The sequence below is a fragment of the Mixophyes fleayi genome, chromosome 1, assembly GCF_038048845.1.
Source record: "Mixophyes fleayi isolate aMixFle1 chromosome 1, aMixFle1.hap1, whole genome shotgun sequence".
Taxonomy (NCBI): Eukaryota; Metazoa; Chordata; class Amphibia; order Anura; family Limnodynastidae; genus Mixophyes; species Mixophyes fleayi.
This window is the reverse complement of record NC_134402.1, coordinates 29,907,548-29,926,495: the sequence shown is the minus strand read 5'-3', so window position 1 is coordinate 29,926,495 and position 18,948 is coordinate 29,907,548.

Sequence of the window (18,948 nt, the reverse complement as noted above, 5' to 3'; positions counted from 1 at the left end):
CAGAATAGATTCAAAGCAGTCCACATATGATCAGAATGAGCAACCAGGTTCTGTCACCAGTCCTGATGTTAGTGTTCCCAGTACGTCATCTGGCCAAGGTGATGTCAAACAACAGAGTGTTTCCAAATCAGTGCAAAAAACAAAAACCCCAAAAAAATTTACTGTGTTGAAGCAAAAACGAAGTGTTACTGAGCAAAAGTTAAGTGCCGATAAAAAAAAAATTGCAAACATGCCATTCTACACACGCATTGGCAAAGAGAGAATGAGGCCTTTACCTTTGGCTATTAGTGGCAGATCCCAAAAAGTTACCCAGCCTACAATTGGTGCACAACTACTGTTACGCGTCAAAGCCGAGCTGCAAGATAACAGTAAGGCATTAGAGAAGACTGTTTGCTCTGATTCACAAATGACAACAATCCCTGTGGAGAGTCCATCCAACAGTGGGATGTCTAATCGTGAGCATTCTGCTGATGTGTGCCTTAATAGCCCGAGTGTAGCCGGTGATACCCAAATTGAGGATGCCACTTTGGAATTAGAAGAGGATGAGGGGGAGATTTGTGTAGGCGACGAGGGTGCTAATGAGGATGTTGATGAGGATGAGGTTGTTTGTGTAAGTCCTGCACCAGTGGCAGCAGTTCTGGCACGTGACAAGAAAAAAACCATTGTCATGCCTGGCCATAAAACAAAAAAATCCACTTCTTATGTGTGGAATTATTTCTACCCAAATCCAGACAACAATTGTATAGCCATTTCTAGTGTAATTCAAGCCACAGTCAGTCGAGGGAGGGACCTTAACCATCTTGGAACCTCGTCTATGTTACGCCATTTAACGAGAGTTCATGGCAAAGTGTTGGGAAAAGCTGAAAGTTCTTCCCAAAAAAATACAAGCACTCCATCATCAGCTAAGACCCTCCGCTCACCGACATCCCAACGGTTACAAAATACACCCACCACACCATCCTCATCAATATCCTCAGTAGCGCTCAGAGTTAGCCCGGCATCCCACTTAAGGCTGGATGACTCCTGCACTATTATTGATTCCTCTGAAGAAAGCGTTATTCCCACTGCTGCTGCTGTTGCTGCTGCTGGGGGTGAATCGTCATCCCAGAGGCAGGTCAAGAAAATGAGCAGTCCTACATTTCAGCAATTAACTGTGAAACAATCATTTGCGAGGGGAAGCAAATATGACAGCAGTCACCCAGTCGCCAAGCGAATCACAGACGCCATGGCTGCAATGTTAGTGTTAGATCTGCGTCCAATCTCCACAATAAACGCAGCTGGTTTTTCACAGTTAATTGAGGTTTTGTGTCCGCGTTACAGAATTCCATCGCGACACCATTTCTCCCGTAAAGCAATTCCACAACTATACCAAAAAGTGTGTAAAAATGTAGAGATTGCGCTGAAAAATGCCATTCTGCCCACTGTCCACTTAATCACAGATATGTGGACAAGTAGAAGTGGCCAAACCAAAGACTATATGACTGTCACAGCCCACTGGGTTGGTCATTCACCTTCACCAGCAGGAACAGCAGCAGCATGTGCACCACTACGTAACATTTGTCACAGGCAGGCCACTCTTTGTATCACCGGCTTCACTAACAGGCATACGGCTGACAATTTGTTACGCAAACTGAGAGATGTGATTGATGCATGGCTTATACCACTCGGACTCTCCCCAGGGTTTGTCATTTCTGATAACGCCAACAATATAGTGCGAGAATTACAGCTGGGTCATTTCCAACATATTCCCTGTTTTGCTCACACCATCAACTTAGTGGTGCAGAGCTTCCTATGAAATAACCGTGAGGTGCAGGAGATGCTTTCGGTGGCCCGTAAAATTTCAGGCCATTTCAGCCATTCAGCCACAGCATGTAGGAGGTTACAGCAGCTCCAAGAGCAGTTTAACTTGCCCTGCCACCAACTTAAGCAAGAGGTGGTAACTAGGTGGAATTCCACCCTGTACATGCTTCAGAGGATGGAGAAACATCGCAAAGCCATCCAAGCATATTGCACAAGCCATGACATTGGGAAAGGAGGGGGGATGTATTTCACTCTTGCACAGTGGGGAATCCTTTCAGTCCTGTGCAAGGTGCTGAAACCATTTGAAGTTGTGACGTGTGAGGTGAGTGCAGACTCTGCTAGTTTGAGCCAAGTCATTCCTTTAATTAGACTATTGGAAAAGCAGCTTGAGAAAATGAAGGAGGAGCTGAAAGCTCTGCTGAAAGAATTCAGCAATGTATGTTGGCCTTGTCGATCAAGTACTTAATTCGCTTCACAATGATCCTCGAGTTATTAAGATCTTGAACTCGGATCAGTACGTTTTGACCACTGTGCTTGATCCAAGGTTTAAGACCTACATTGAGTCTTTACTTGTAAATGAGCGAGATGTGAACTTTTGCAAGGAGCTATTGCTCAGCAAGTTGGCCGCTGAACTGGGCCTCGGCTTGACAACGTGTCCACCTTCACTTTCTCAAGCTGCTGCTGTTCGTAAAAAATTAAATTACCAAAAAAGAAGCAGGGAAGACACAGGGGGCAGACCAGAACAATTTAACATCTGGGCTGGTTTGAAGGATTTTTCAAAAAAATTTGTCACTTTGCCCATAACTCCATCCAATACGAGTATAAACATGCAAAGGATAGTAGAGGATTACTTTCAAGAGGTAGTTGATATGGAAATGTCAGACAGTCCCTTTCCTTACTGAAAAGAAAAGCAGGCCATTTGGAAACCCATGTACAAACTTGCTTTGCAATACCTAAGCTGCCCACCCTCCAGTGTGTACTCTGAACGAGTGTTCAGCACAGCAGGGAACTTAGTCAGTGATCGCCGTAGAAGGTTACTTCCCAAAAATGTGGAGAAAATGATGTTTATAAAAATGAACTACATCTTCCACGAGGAAGGCCTGCACCATCCAAGACATCCAAGCACTGACTGTTCTCTAATGGCGGATTCAAGCGGTGATGAATTGATAGTCTGTGATGATGACGTACACACTGATGAGAGTGAGGATGAAGCTGAAGATGATGACGATAACATCTTTTTAAAACTTTCTATGTAAGTGTAGGGTGCAATCTACCCCAAAAGAGGAAAGGGACTTGTGGCATTTCCATATCACGTACCGTCTTGAAAGGCTGCTGTTTGGGCAATTTATCCTTAAGGGTAGGGTGTCATAGACAGAGTGACCCCAAACTGGCTTTCTCCATGTCAATTAATATTGTACAGTCTATAACGGCTGAATTTTTTGGTATTTTATACAAGTGGAGGGGGGCCTAGAGAGACAGAAACCAAACTGGCTTTCTCCATGTCAATTAATATTGTACAGTCTATAACGGCTGAATTTTTTTGTGTTTTATAGAAGTGGAGGGGAGCCTAGAGAGACAGAAACCAAACTGGCTTTCTCCATTTAAATTAATATTGTACAGTCTATAACGGCTGAATTTTTTTGTATTTTCGACAAGTGGAGGGGGGCCTATAGAGCCAGAAACCAAACTGGCTTTGTCCATTTCAATTAATATTGTACAGTCTATAACGGCTGAATTTTTTGTTTTTTTTTAACAAGTGGAGGGGGGGCCTATAGATTAGAGACAGAAAGCAAACTGCCTTTTTCCATTTCTTTACATATTTAACTATAAGTGTAGGGTGTAATATACATCCAAAGATGATGGCTGCATTGCCAATATGCATAGATGGAGAGGAAGACAATCTGTTTTGTGTGTAGAATAAATTAAGGCCTACCAACGAAGAATTAAACTGTTTTTTGGATGATTTATTACCTCTACAATTAGATTACTTATCTCTAAAACAGTTGGAGCACTAAATTGGGTTATTTTAGGCCCAAAAACATTGATTTTCCAACAAAATAGCAAAACAAAACCAAACAAAACCAAAACCAAAACCAAAACACGCAATGGCGGTTTTGCAAAACCAAAACCAAAACCAAAACACGACGGTAATCCAGATCCAAAACCGAATCCAAAACCAAAACACGGGGGTCAGTGACCATCTCTGATTTTTTGTGACCTGATAATGGTCCTTTGTAGGGACTTCTGTAAATCCCAGTAACCGTTTGCATCATTCCAAAATTCAGAATTATGGTTCTGTTTATTAATAAATGGTCGATAAGGCTGGTTTTCTATTGCCGCTTATCACAGCAAGAGAAAATCACCTACAATTTATCAATATGATCTCTCTGAGGCAACTGAGCTATACTCGGCTGCCTCAGAGATACTTTCCTTGAGCGGTAAGAGTTAAATTCCCGCTTAGCGGGGCCAATCTCAAACTATATGCGCATACATGGCTCAGCGAGCCGGGGCTTTCAGTTCCACTTCGTGAGAAAAATGTTATATAATAGATAAAAATATTTTTTTAAAAATTGAAAAAAAAAATTAGTGATTTTTCAGACTTTTCCAGTCATTATCTTCTGTTATCATCCTCAGATGGTGATAACAGAACAAGGATTGCAGCAGTAAAAGTACCACCTCGATCCTTGCTAAATAAGCTGATCCCTCCATGTATATGTCAAAGCTCTGTCTCCAGCAAGAACAACCCAATTTTTTGCAGGAGATTGGGAATTTTGTTTTGTAATAAATAGACCCACTAGTGGGTGACCTGCAGCTTGCAGTGACAGCACAGCTGTATGTAATTATTGAGGTATAAAACGACACCTCCCATTCTCCATTGCATGCATTACAGCTAGAGATGCTCAGGCTCGGTTCCTCAAGAACCGAACACACCCGAACTTAGGGGATCCGAGTACAGAGCCAAGTCGGCTCGGTACTCTCGCGCCCTCGGAATCGAAAACGAGGCAAAACATCATTGTGTCGGATCTCTGATCTCGCTATTTTTGCATTCCTTTTTAAGATCCAAAATAGCGAGAGGGTGGGAGGGAGGATGGACCCCCATTTTCTTTTCTGCCACTGCTGTGCGCCAATGTGTCCTAGATGTGGTAGGAACTGCCGTGTGTTTTTGTCATTGCTCTGTCGCTTACCATCCAGCCAGGTCGCTGCAGTATTTGTCCGAAAGTGTATGAAAATAATATTGTGACCTGTGAGGTGGTTAAAATTGACTGAAAATGACTTGAAATTAGTGTTATTGAGGTTAATAATAATGTAGGAACAAATAAAGAGAAAAATTATGTGATTTTAGCATATTTTAGGATTTTTCCTTAAAAATCCCAAACCAAAACACACGAGGGTGGTTTTGCCAAAACCAAAACCAAAACATGAAACTAATCCAGATCAAAAATCAAAACCAAAACCAGCTCACGGGGGTCATCTCTAATTACAGCAGCACTAATCAGTATCTCTCTCTCCCCTATGACATCCTCACCAAGCTGCCTGTATCCGAGCTAGACCCGCTTGAGTCTGAGAATTAGAATTACATTAGTTGGAGGGGCAGGACAGGCCATTCTAAGACTGCAACCAAACAAGACAGAGTTCTGGACATCACTGTATCTTCTAAAGCAGAGTTTCTCCTATCCAGTCCTCAGGGAGCCCTAACAGTGCAGGTTTTCCAGGTCACAAGTGAAATATTTAGTTCCACCTACGGATCGGTTACAATGTGTCGTTCAGTAGTGAATGTGCTCAAGCAAGGAGACATGGAAAACATGCACTGTTAGTGGTCCTGAAGGACTGTATTTGAGAAACCTAGTTCTAAACTAAATCTCAGAGGAACCATGTTGTATGGACAAATATGCATGTTATGTACCGGGTCTCCCCCCCTTCCCCCTTATTTTTCTAACGCCCATTTACTCTTCCTTAAAAAAACAGAAAAATGAACAAACAATCCTGTTACTTGTTTACTATTGTTTATCATGATTGTTTATATCAGTTTCTTTTATAAATATTAAATAGTTCACTGTGTATGCCCTTCGTTCTACACCATACCTTAAATAACATAACCAACTTATATAAAATAAAGACACGGAGACTTGAGTAAAGTGGCACTAAAGTATTTTATTATAACCTAATTAAACCTGGTGGCGGAGAAAGAGCACTGAAGATCAGCTCCAGCGATACCCAACCAAGCGTGGACATGGCAATATAGCCTTAAGTCCACCCCCTTCTCTCATAACTCCAATTGCTTGGCCGGCCCTAACCTGGCGTCAGAGTAATCTGCACTCACCTCACTACTCACTCCCCCTCTCTCACTGAGCCGGGTGAGGCCCCTCCCCACGGAAGGGACAAGAGTAACCGATTGCCTTGTAAGGGGACAGATACCTGCGACCAATCATGATAGAGCCGTCTATATCAGCCGCTGATCACAGTGCCTTCCTCCCACGCTGCTGCCCCTATGGGCAAAGCAGCCCGCCACCAACCAAACCGAGCACTCTCCTCAACTCCAAATCAATGCTCTCCATAAAAATACGCAACCCCTCGTCCGAGAGGTGCACACCGTCTCTCCTATAAAGACTCACCCTATCTGCTGATATCTCAGGGTGATCCACCGCAAATCCACCAAAAGACCTAATAACCTTCCGAAGTGCACTATTAAGCTTCCGCGCCATTATGAGGATCTTTTTTAACGGGATTGGAGATCGCCAAGAAAGCCTTGGGATCATAGCGGACCAGCCAAGTATGATTGTTGGCCATGTATTCTTAATATAGTGCAGGTCTTCACTCATCTGAATAATTAGATCTAGGGACTTACCCTTACCCAAGTCATTCCCCCCTAAGTGGATAACTAAAATGTCAGGGGCTCCCCACCGCTCAATCAACTGTCTTAACCAGGGCAAGAGACTACCCCAAACCAAACCCCGTTTACCTAACCAATAGACCCGGCTATTCCCCACACTGGTAAACCTCGTCTGAACCCCCGTCTGGTTAGCTGCCCAGAATATGTAAGAGTGCCCGATGATCCAAATATTTCTCGCAGTTACCACAGCATCTAAAAAAGAGATAAGTGTTAAGTACTGAAATAATTACCTGACCATCACACACAGCACGAAAGGTGTACAAAGGGATTTGACAAAGGCAGCCCATCAGACGAGCATGGAGAATAGCTGGCAAAAGGATAGGAAAAACGTGAAGAAATGGATTTGGGCAAGGGTAAGTTACTCACACGAAGGTGAAACCCGATCAAACCCCAGAGGCACACCACTAATCAGGTCTCTGGAGAAAAAAAACGCGAGAAATCCCTTCGCGTACTCGCTCAACGCGACGAGCAGATAAGCCTTGAGTAACCGGGTAGGGAATAGGAGGACCAAACAAAAGGTACTGAAGAAATAGGTCTAGATGTACTTTACAGAGACAAATAATAATGATGGGACAGCCAAAAAGAGAAATGAAAACAAAATAACCACAACGAAGCAATAACAACCACATTTGCAGGTACAATTGATCACACTTTAACATTAGGCCTAATGTAACTTTGGTAGGCCGCAAATTTCCATCTACCAAGTGATTTTATAGCCTCCACCGATGCCCCCGCCAAAGCCGCGGAGGTGGCTGCTCCAATTCTAAAAGAATGTGAACTGAAAAAAGAAGGGTTTAGACCTAGCAACTTAACCGAATGCTTCATAATCGCGTTGAACTGATATCTTGTCAGCTGCGCCTCATTTTTATGTATTAGAAAAACTGGGTTAATGGGCCTGATTTTACTAAATTGGGTGGTTAATTCTTCCGGACATAACTCTTTATCTTTTTGGGCTTGCATCTGTAACCAGCAACCTCTTCCTCTCTGATCCGTTTTTGAACTGGTTATTTTACAGCTCAGATGATCCTCACGTCTGACCACGTTTTCAGTAAGCAACCCTGCGGGGACATGACCTTTCGCTTGGCCAACTAACTCAGAAACCCTGAAAGCCCCCAAAAATGCCAGGCTAAATGCAGTACGAAAAAGCAGGACCTCATACTCATCCCTGTCCACCCAGGTAAGCTCTGAAACCCTGCGAGCCCGAAGCATCAGTGTACAGCTCCAGTGTGGCATTGTTTACCGCGGGGGTGGGCCAAATCCTTTTGCCATTAAACTCCTTTGAAAACCTCTGCCCTACCTAAAGATCATCTTTTATTTCCTGCAACAGGCGCACCGCTGCATGGAGTCTACTCTTTCCCGCTATGGCTCTTTGAAGTTTACGACAGAAAACCCTGCCCATTGGAATCACCCTGCACGCAAAGTTAAAAAGCCCCAGGAGTGACTGAACTTTTTTCAATGACATATAAGGGGAGCTAAGCGTGAGCCCAATCGCCTCCTCTAATTTCTTCAACTTATCCTCCGGGAGCCTACAACAACCAACGTCTGAGTCAATTTCAATGACTAGGAATGATAAACAATGGGTGGGGCCTTCTGTTTTATCGAGGGCAATGGGGAAGCCCATCACCGTAAATAGGGCCTGTGCCGATTGTAACACATCTAGGCATGTGCGGGACTTATCTGGGCCAATGATCAGAAAATCGTCTAAGTAATGAGCAATCCCCCTGTGTCCGGTTCCCGCCTGAATGCACCAGTGGAGAAAGCTGCTAAACTTCTCGAACAAAGCACATGAAATCGAGCAGCCCATGGGTAGGCAGCGGTCGACATAGAAACCGCTGCGGTGTCTAAAGCCCATAAACTGGAACGATTCAGGATGGAGCGGCAACAGGCGAAAAGCTGACTCTATGTCAATTTTGGCCATCAGGGCCCCCTCTCCACACTCCTGCACTAGGGCAAGGGCGTCCTCAAATGACTGATATTGAACGGCACTAACTGCCGGGTCTATGGCGTCATTTACTGATTCGTCTAATGGGTAAGACAGGTGCTGAATAAGTCTGAACTTACCCTCTGCCTTCTTGGACACAACACCTACAGGGGACACTACCAAATTTGGGATAGGTACATTTAAAAAAGGCCCTAACATCCGTCCTAGCCGGACTTTCTTCGCAATTTTCTCATCCAATATCTCTGGGAATGTAAAGGCTGATTTCAAATTACGGGGTCATGGTAAATCTAATTTTTTAAAAATAGGAATTCGGAAGCCAAAATGAAAACCTTCTCGAATCGTGGCTGCAGCCTCGGCGTCACTATAAAGTGACAGCCACTTGTCCAACTCCTCTAGCTTAACTGGGGATTTGGCCTTGACCCGGAGCTGTTGTAGCAACTCCGTGTCCTCTCCCACCACCCATTCTGGTCCTAACACATTCTGATGCGGGGTGGAACCCGCTACAGTTGAAACAGGAGTGACGGAATCTGCTACCGCACCCCTCTGACACGTCCCTGAATTGAAAGCGAAACACTTTTCTTTGCTGGGGAGGGTCTGTTGCGCCCTCCCCGACCCAGGAAACCGCCTCCCCTAGGTCACCCCCTGCCGCTGACTACTTGGCCTCATGAGATCCATCCACATATCTATATCCTTGAAACCTAAAGGTAACTTCTCCCGACCCGTCATCTTTTTACGGAACATCTCGTCATAGTTCCTCCAAATAACTGGCCCGTCCTTCAAATATACGTCCGTAATCAAGTGTAAATACTTCCAAACTTCCACCTGTTCCTCCGGCCTAAAGTCAGTGTACAGTGTTGAGAAATAAACAAAACTCTTTCACCCATCTAGGGAATGTCTTGTAACTCTCCTCCCCTTCTCCGCTCTTATCCACCGCCGCCTCTAGCCCTTTTTTGCCTTCGTTAGTCAGAGTAAACATGTCCACGTAATATCCCTTTTTGATCTTATCCCTGACACTTGGCCTAATGCGGTATAGTAACACCTCATTCTCCACTCTTCCCGAATCCCCTGCTCGCGCGGCTATATCTCTGCCTAAGGTATGAAGGGGCCTAGCGGTTCGAGTGGCAACTAGCTGTGTCTGCAAAAGCTTAATCAGTTTGCGGGGCCTATGCCCGGAACCCGAGGATTCCTCGCTAGTTGTAGACTTCGAGGGGCTTACATCACGTGCTTTGTGTGTACTAGCAGAAATGTTCTCACCTCTCTCTACTGTGGCCTCGACCTCCGTCCTGGCTCCCGATGCCGGTCCGAATACCGGCCGCTCCTCCATCCCTGCTGCTGCTGCTCCCCGCGAACGATCTGCAATGCTTGGCGAGGATCTCCCAGCTGCCGCCCCAGGCTCCCCTTGCAGCACCCTCGGCCCTTCAGGTGCTGGATCCTGACCCTGTGAAGCTGAAGAGAAATCAATGTGAGCTTCCGGCATACTCCAGTTGACATTCCCTACAACCCCTGTATCTGGCGGGGTCCCGCTAGTTGGAACAAATGTAGATGAGGCGACAGGCCTACTTCGAGAGACATTGCGAAACCCTATCTCGCCGCTCCCGGCTACGAAACCTCACCCCCCTCCAGCTACTGGAGAGGACCCCCTTTGCGTGATTTCCTCCCTGCGCCAGTGACTACTCGACCCGCTATAATTTGTCTTGACTCCAACCTACCGTGGCATTGGCCCTGTTTTGGTCAAAAAAGGCTCTACTTTCCAACCCCCCGTCCTCACCTCCGGCCACCGGCCGATAAAGTGATCTGTGGGCAGACAAAGGGGGTGCCTGAAACCACGCCCCCCATGCTGACCCTCTAGCGCTGTTGGATAAAAACAGGCTGGGAGGGAAATACAGTTGATGTGGGGCCTGGCACAAAACTTCTCTCTTACTTTGTCTAGCAGGCAGCACAGGAGAGGTTAACGGCAATGCTGCCAGTAAGCTGCTAGAAAATGCCTGCCCTGCTCCCCCTGGTGGACTATTGCCCGGATTGCTGCCAATCCAGCCTAAATGCCCTTGATGAGAGGATGTCCGTGCCCCCTGCTCCTCTACTGCAGGATCCCCCCTGTTGCCGGAATACTGATGCCCCGCAGCTAGTCTGCGCCCCCTCCCCGCTAACAGCCCGGCTCCAGCGACGGGAGTGGACTCCCGCACTGGGGCACGGGATCTGCGCGGGCCGCCCGGCGGTTCAGTCTGAACCGCCGAGCCGCGCCCACCGGTCTATCTCCTGCCCCGGGTTCCTGACACAGGAATAGTACGCCCGCCCCCAGCCGAGCACCACGACGGCGGGGAGCACTGACCATGCTCCCGCCACCGCTGCCTCCTTCACCCGCGTCCGCATTCCCATCCCCAAGATGGCAACGAGACTCACCGGGGGATGTGGAGCGGAGACGGGCCGTCCTCACAACCACCCTTCTTGGACGGGGCATACCGCAACACCAAAAAACAAGGGGGGCCCCCCACTAAAATTAAACCCAGGAAAAAATGGAGGAAAAGGGGGGGGGGCAGAGAAAAACCGAGTAAAGAAATAACAAGACAGAAACACAGGATAGGTGAAACAAGATTAAAGTTTAATAAAGATCAAGAAATAGACAAGCAAAATAAGACAAAAAGACAATAGAGAGTACAGAAATTAAAACAGGTAAAGAAAATAAAAAATTGATCCTTATTTGCCTCTACGTGTTTTCCCACAGGATTTTGCCAGCCGAGTGACTCAGACCAGGAAATGCATCACCTATACAAAGCCACAAGGCCCTCCCCTCAACCTCATTGGTCGGGTCCAACCCACATGTTAACTCCTTCAGGTAAGTGCAAAAACGAATGCAACACTGTCACTATTTAATTTCGTTCGTCTATAGGGGACTCTCTTGTACACAGTTTAAAAAAATATGTATGTCCAGGCCCAATATATTTAATGGAAGCCAATTATTTGTAAATGGACATGATCTTAAAAAACAATACTTTTCTTAAACAGATCTTTTGGCCGGCCAGCGTATTACCAGTAGAGTTTATTAGAACAAAGGGATTACTCGCCCTTGTATGTGTTTCAATCAAAGTTTGCTGGATACGTTAGGAAAGCTACTGTCGTGTTAGGGCCTAATCATGAGTTAATCAAATAAAAAAAAAAATGCTTACTTACCCGCAGATATAAATTGTTCTAACATGTGAACATATTGTTTACATTAAGGGTTAATCTACCTTGGCAACTTCTCCCCTGTCTATTTGCTTAGCTTCCTTTAAGCTGGATGTTACATTTGAAGGTGTTGGTCTTCTCACTTAGCAAGGAAGTGTCAACAGGCTGCGCATATAGTAAACTAGACTCTGTGGCTAAAGCTAGGTACACACTACATGGTTTTCGTCCAATAATCGGCTCAACCAGCCGACATACGACCGCTCGTTCAAAAGTCGGGTCAGTGTGTGTAGTGACACGATGGTCGAAAGTCTGGCCAAATGGACGATTGTCGCCTCATTTGGTTGGTCGTACCGTTTAATATTTTCGTTCCAATCTCGTTTCCGTTGTGTAGTGTGTATAAACTTCCGACCGATCCACGACAATCCTCCAATACTTCCTCGACCTGGGGGGCGTGTGTATGTAAATTTTTGATGTCTGTCCCAGTCACAGTCCTTTCTGGCTGCAGACCATTACACTTGTATAAAGCACGTGTGTTATTACCCTTTGCATTTATGTTGGCAATGTATTCATATTTACCCTTTATAAACTTTAACCTTTATAAACTATTAAAGTTATAAAGTCATATTAACCTTTATTAACTAATATTTGTGAAATACCCAGAATAAACCACACAGTGTTCATGCAACAGTTTTATTGCAGGAAAAAAAGTACAAAAATGTTTGCAATACGACAAGTGAAAAAAATAGTATTACACTTTAAAGGTGCTACTGGTTTGTGACAGAACAGGTCTTGATGTTGCTTGGGTTTCTTTTCTCTTTGATTTCTTTACCTACGAAACAAAGAAATAAAAAATGTTTACAATTAAACTTCTATATCTGTAATTTATATGCAACGACAGAAATACCCTAATTTTCTCACCTTGCACACTGCTCGAGATCAGTTTATGTTTTGGTCCCTGTAGCACAATCACCATAATAGTGGGCTTAACCTCCATATATTCTGGAAAACAGGCGCCATTTTGGTTATTAAAACTAGAGATGGTCACTGACCCCCGTGTTTTGGTTTTGGATTCGGTTTTGGATCTGGATTACCGTCGTGTTTTGGTTTTGCAAAACCGCCATTGTGTGTTTTGGTTTTGGTTTTGGTTTTGTTTGGTTTTGTTTTGCTATTTTGTTGGAAAATCAATGTTTTTGGGCCTAAAATAACCCAATTTAGTGCTCCAACTGTTTTAGAGATAAGTAATCTAATTGTAGAGGTAATAAATCATCCAAAAAACAGTTTAATTCTTCGTTGGTAGGCCTTCATTTATTCTACACACAAAACAGATTGTCTTCCTCTCCATCTATGCATATTGGCAATGCAGCCATCGTCTTTGGATGTATATTACACCCTACACTTATAGTTAAATATGTAAAGAAATGGACAAAGGCAGTTGCTTTCTGTCTCTATAGGCCCCCCTCCACTTGTCGAAAATACTAATAAATTCAGCCATTATAGACTGTACAATATTAATTGAAATGGAGAAAGCCAGTTTGGTTTCTGTCTCTATAGGCCCCCCTCCACTTGTCGAAAATACAAAAAAATTCAGCCGTTATAGACTGTACAATATTAATTGAAATGGAGAAAGCCAGATTGGTTTCTGTCTCTATAGGCCCCCCTCCACTTGTCGAAAATACAAAAAAATTCAGCCGTTATAGACTGTACAATATTAATTGAAATGGAGAAAGCCAATTTGGTTTCTGTCTCTATAGGCCCCCCTCCACTTGTTGAAAATACAAAAAAATTCAGCCGTTATAGACCGTACAATATAACGAGAAATGGACAAAGCCAGTTTGGGGTCACTCTGTCTATGACACCTTACTCTTAAGGATAAATTGCCCAAACAGCAGCCTTTCAAGACGGTACGTGATATGGAATTGCCCCAAGTCCCTTTCCTCTTTGGGGGTAGATTGCACCCTAGACTTAAATAGAAAGTTTCAAAAAGATGTTATCGTCATCATCTGGATCTTAATCCTCACCCTCATCAGTGTGTACGTCATCATCACAGACTATCAATTCATCGACGCTTGAATCCGCCATTAGAGAACAGTCAGTGCTTGGATGTCTTTGATGGTGAAGGCCTTCCTCGTGGAAGATGTAGTTCATTTTTATAAACATCATTTTCTCCACATTTTTTGGAAGTAACCTTCGACGGCGATCACTGACTAAGTTCCCAGCTGTACTGAATACTCATTCAGAGTACACACTGGAGGGTGGGCAGCTTAGCTATTGCAAAGCAAGTTTGTACATGGGTTTATAATTGGCCTGCTTTTCCTCCCAGTAAGGAAAGGGACTGTCTGACATTTCCATATCAATTACCTCTTGAAAATAATTCTCCACCATCCTTTGCATGTTTATACTCATATTGGATGGAGTTATGGGCAAGGTGACACATTTTTTAGAAAAATCCTTTAAACCAGCCCAGATGTTAAATTGTTCTGGTCTGCCCCCTGCGTCTTCCCTGATTCTTTTTGGGAAATTTAATTTTTTACGAGCAGCAGCAGCTTGAGAAAGTGAAGGAGGACATGTCGTCAAGCCGAGGCCTAGTTCAGCGGCCAACTTGCTGAGCAATAGCTCCTTGCAAAAGTTCACATCTCGCTCATTTACAAGTAAAGACTCAATGTAGGTTTTAAACCTTGGACCAAGCACAGTGGCCAAAACGTACTGATCCGAGTTCAAGATCTTAATAACTCGAGGATCATTGTGAAGCGAATGAAGTACTTGATCGACAAGGCCAACATACTTTGCTGAATTGCTGGCTTTCAGCTCCTCTTTCAGTTTCTCAAGCTGCTTTTCCAATAGTCTAATTAAAGGAATGACTTGGCTCAAACTAGCAGAGTCTGCACTCACCTCACACGTCACAACTTCAAATGGTTTCAGCACCTTGCACAGCACTGAAAGGATTCCCCACTGTGCAAGAGTTAACTACATGCCCCCTCCTTTCCCAATGTCATGGCTTGTGCAATATGCTTAGATGGCTTTGCGCTGTTCCTCCATCCTCTGAAGCATGTACAGGGTGGAATTCCACCTAGTTACCACCTCTTGCTTAAGTTGGTGGCAGGGCAAGTTAAACTGCTGGAGCTGCTGTAATCTTCTACATGCTATGGCTGAATGCCTGAACTGGCCTGAAATTTTACGTGCCACCGAAAGCATCTCCTGCACCTCAAGGTTATTTCGTAGGAAGCTCTGCACCACCAAGTTGATGGTGTGAGCAAAACAGGGAATATGTTGGAAATCACCCAGCTGTAATGCTCGTACTATATTGTTGGCGTTATCAGAAATGACATATCCTGGGGAAAGTCCAAGTGGTCTAAGCCATGTATCAATCACATCTCTTAGTTTGCGTAACAAATTGTCAGCTGTATGCCTGTTAGTGAAGCTGGTGATACAAAGAGTGGCCTGCCTGTGACAAATGTTACGTAGTGGCGTACATGCTGCTGCTGTTCCTGCTGGTGAAGGGGAATGACAAACCTAGTGGGCTGTCACAGTCATATAGTCTTTGGTTTGGCCACTTCCACTTGTCCACATATCTGTGGTTAAGTGGACAGTGGGCAGAATGGCATTTTTCAGCGCAATCTCTACATTTTTACACACTTTTTGGTATAGTTGTGGAATTGCTTTACGGGAGAAATGGTGTCGCAATGGAATTCTGTAGCGCGGACACAAAAACCTCAATTAACTGTGAAAAGCCAGCTGCGTTTATTGTGGAGATTGGACGCAGATCTAACACTAACATTGCAGCCATGGCGTCTGTGATTCGCTTGGCGACTGGGTGACTGCTGTCATATTTGCTTCCCCTCGCAAATGATTGTTTCACAGTTAATTGCTGAAATGTAGGACTGCTCATTTTCTTGACCTGCCTCTGGGCTGATGATTCACCCCCAGCAGCAGCAACAGCATTGGGACTAACGCTTTCTTCAGAGGAATCAATAATAGTGCAGGAGTCATCCAACGTTAATAAGTGGGATGCCGGGCTAACTCCGAGCGCTACTGAGGATATTGATGAGGATGGTGTGGTGGGTGTATTTTGTAGCCATCGGGATGTCGGTGACCGGAGGGTCTTAGCTGATGGTGGAGTGCTTGTAATTTTTTGGAAGAACTTTCAGCTTTTCCCAACACTTTGCCATGAACTCTCGTTAAATGGCGTAACATAGACGAGGTTCCAAGATGGTTAAGGTCCCTCCCTCGACTGACTGTGGCTTGACATACACTACAAATGGCTATACAATTGTTGTCTGGATTTGGGTAGAAATAATTCCACACAGAAGAAGTGGATTTTTTTGTTTTATGCCCAGGCATGACAATGGCCTTTTTCTTGTCACATGCCAGAACTGCTGGCACTGGTGCAGGACTTACACAAACAACCTTATCCTCATCAACATCCTCATTAGCACCCTCGTCGCCTACACAAATCTCCCCCTCATCCTCTTCTAATTCCAAAGTGGCATCCTCAATTTGGGTATCACCGGCTACACTCGGGCTATTAAGGCAAACATCAGTAGAATGCACACGATTAGACATCCCACTGTTGGATGGACTCTCCACAGGGATTGGTGTGATTTGTAAATCAGAGCAAACATTATCCTCTAAAGCCGTACTGTTATCTTGCAGCTCGGCTTTGACGTGTAACAGTAGTTGTGCGCCAATTGTAGGCTCGGTAACTTTTTGGGATCTGCCACTAATAGAGAAAGCTGAAGGCCTCATTCTCTCTTTGCCACTGCGTGTGCAGAATGGCATGTTGGCAATTTTTTTTTTATTGGCACTCAACTTTTCCTCAGTTAGACTTTGTTTTCGCTTCAACAGCGTAAATCTTTTTTTGGTGTGTGTTTTTTTGGATGATTTCAAAAGACGGTGTAGTTCGACATCGCCTTTTCCAGATGACGTACTGGGAACACTACCATCAGGACTTGTGACAGAACCTGGTTGCTCATTCTGCTCATATGTGGACTGCTTTGAATCCATTCTGAGCCCAAAGCACTTGTAGTGCTACAAATTATTTGGTAGATACTGCTGACAAATATGACTTTTGACAGCCAGAAATATTTATGCACAATTATGGGGGACACCCCAAAAACACTGGGGAGTGCTAAAAGTTATTTGGTAGATACTGCTGACAAATATGACTTTTGACAGCCAGAAATATTTATGCACAATTATGGGGACACCCCAAAATCAGTGGGAAGTGCTAAAAATGATTTGGTAGATACTGCTGACAGATAGTAATTTTGACAGCCAGAAATATTTATGCACAGTTATGGGGGACACCCCAAAAGCACTGGGGAGTGCTAAAAATTATTTGGTAGATACTGCTGACAAATATGACTTTTGACAGCCAGAAATATTTATGCACAATTATGGGGGACACCCCAAAAACACTGGGGAGTGCTAAAAGTTATTTGGTAGATACTGCTGACAAATATGACTTTTGACAGCCAGAAATATTTATGCACAATTATGGGGACACCCCAAAAGCAGTGGGAAGTGCTAAAAATGATTTGGTAGATACTGCTGACAGATAGTAATTTTGACAGCCAGAAATATTTATGCACAATTATGGGGGACACCCCAAAAGCACTGGGGAGTGCTAAAAATTATTTGGTAGATACTGCTGACAGATAGTAATTTTGACAGCCAGAAATATTTATGCACAATTATGGGGGACACCCCAAAGCACTGGGGAGTGCCAAATATTGAAAAAAAAGAAAACTCCTCTATCCTCCTCTCTTCTCTAGCGATTTTTGATAGCTCAATTGGAATAAGAATATTGTATTTTCTGTCCCTGCTCTAATCAGCCTGTGACTACACCCTGCTCTCTATCTCTGTCAAATGGCGATGGATTGCTGTGGAGGCGTGTATTTATAATCTTCAAGTATCGCGAGAACCGAGCCCCGAGATCCGACGATGTCACAATGACGTTCGGTTTCCGAGCAGGCGGGAGAGTTCGGTTGGGTTCGGTTCTCGGGGAACCGAGCCCGCCTATCTCTAATTATAACGGTACAGGTTTGTGCCCAAAGCATTTAGCTGTCTATACATGTTCATTGAAATGCCTTCGTGTCGAACTTCTTTTATATATTTTTCTTTTTCAATTTTTTCTTGTTTGATAACAGGTGTAACATAAGTGGTATTAGTGGTATCTAAACAGGCCTTCTCAGCATTAATTCTTCGTTCTGATATTAAAAAAAATATGTTACAAATTAGGCGTTAGGCATTTACATTGCTTCGTGTGACACTAGAATGAAATAAAGTCCTTTAAGCTGGTACACTACATGTGCTACTGACCTTTTTTAATGTCGTAGTCGTCCTGGTCCAGTACTTTGACATCATCTCCACCTCTCTTGGGCTCATTCGATTTACTCTTTGCCCTTCTTGAGTATCTCCATTCCCCACCTTAACTTTTTTAACATTATTTGGCCCTTCCAGCACCATGTCTGACTCAGTCTCCGTCTCCATAGCTGCAACCCCCACTGACACCTACTCCTCAACCACAACCCCCACTGACACCTACTCCTCAACCACAACCCCCACTGACACCTTCTCCTCACCCGCAACCCCCACTGACACCTACTCCTCAACCACAACCCCCACTGACACCTTCTCCTCACCCGCAACCCCCACTGACACCTACTCCTCAACCACAACCCCCACTTACACCTTCTCCTCACCCGCAACCCCCACTGACACCTACTCCTCAACCTTAACACCCACTGACACTTTCTCACTCGCCATCTTCTCACGCTCCTCGGCGCCAGACAGGTTCCTCTGTCATTTAATACACTCAGACATGGGCGTTTGTTTCTGCTGTGGACCAATCAGCGATGATGCCCGCCGAGAATGGAGCATTCCATTACATACGAAGGGATTTTATTATTAGGGAATATTCATTGCATTGCACTTTACCACTTAAATGGTTTTCTATTTTTTATGTATGTTACTAAACTTCTATTTTATAGGAATGCATGATGAGACAGTGTTGCCTTCTCTTTTATGCGGCTTTAGGTGAAAGCTCTGCTACTTTAGGCTAATGTCTTTGGTATATCGTTACATGCCCCGCAAATGATGCTTCAATGTGTACGAAATTAAAATTATTGCTCACGACAACATGGCTGTAAAAAGT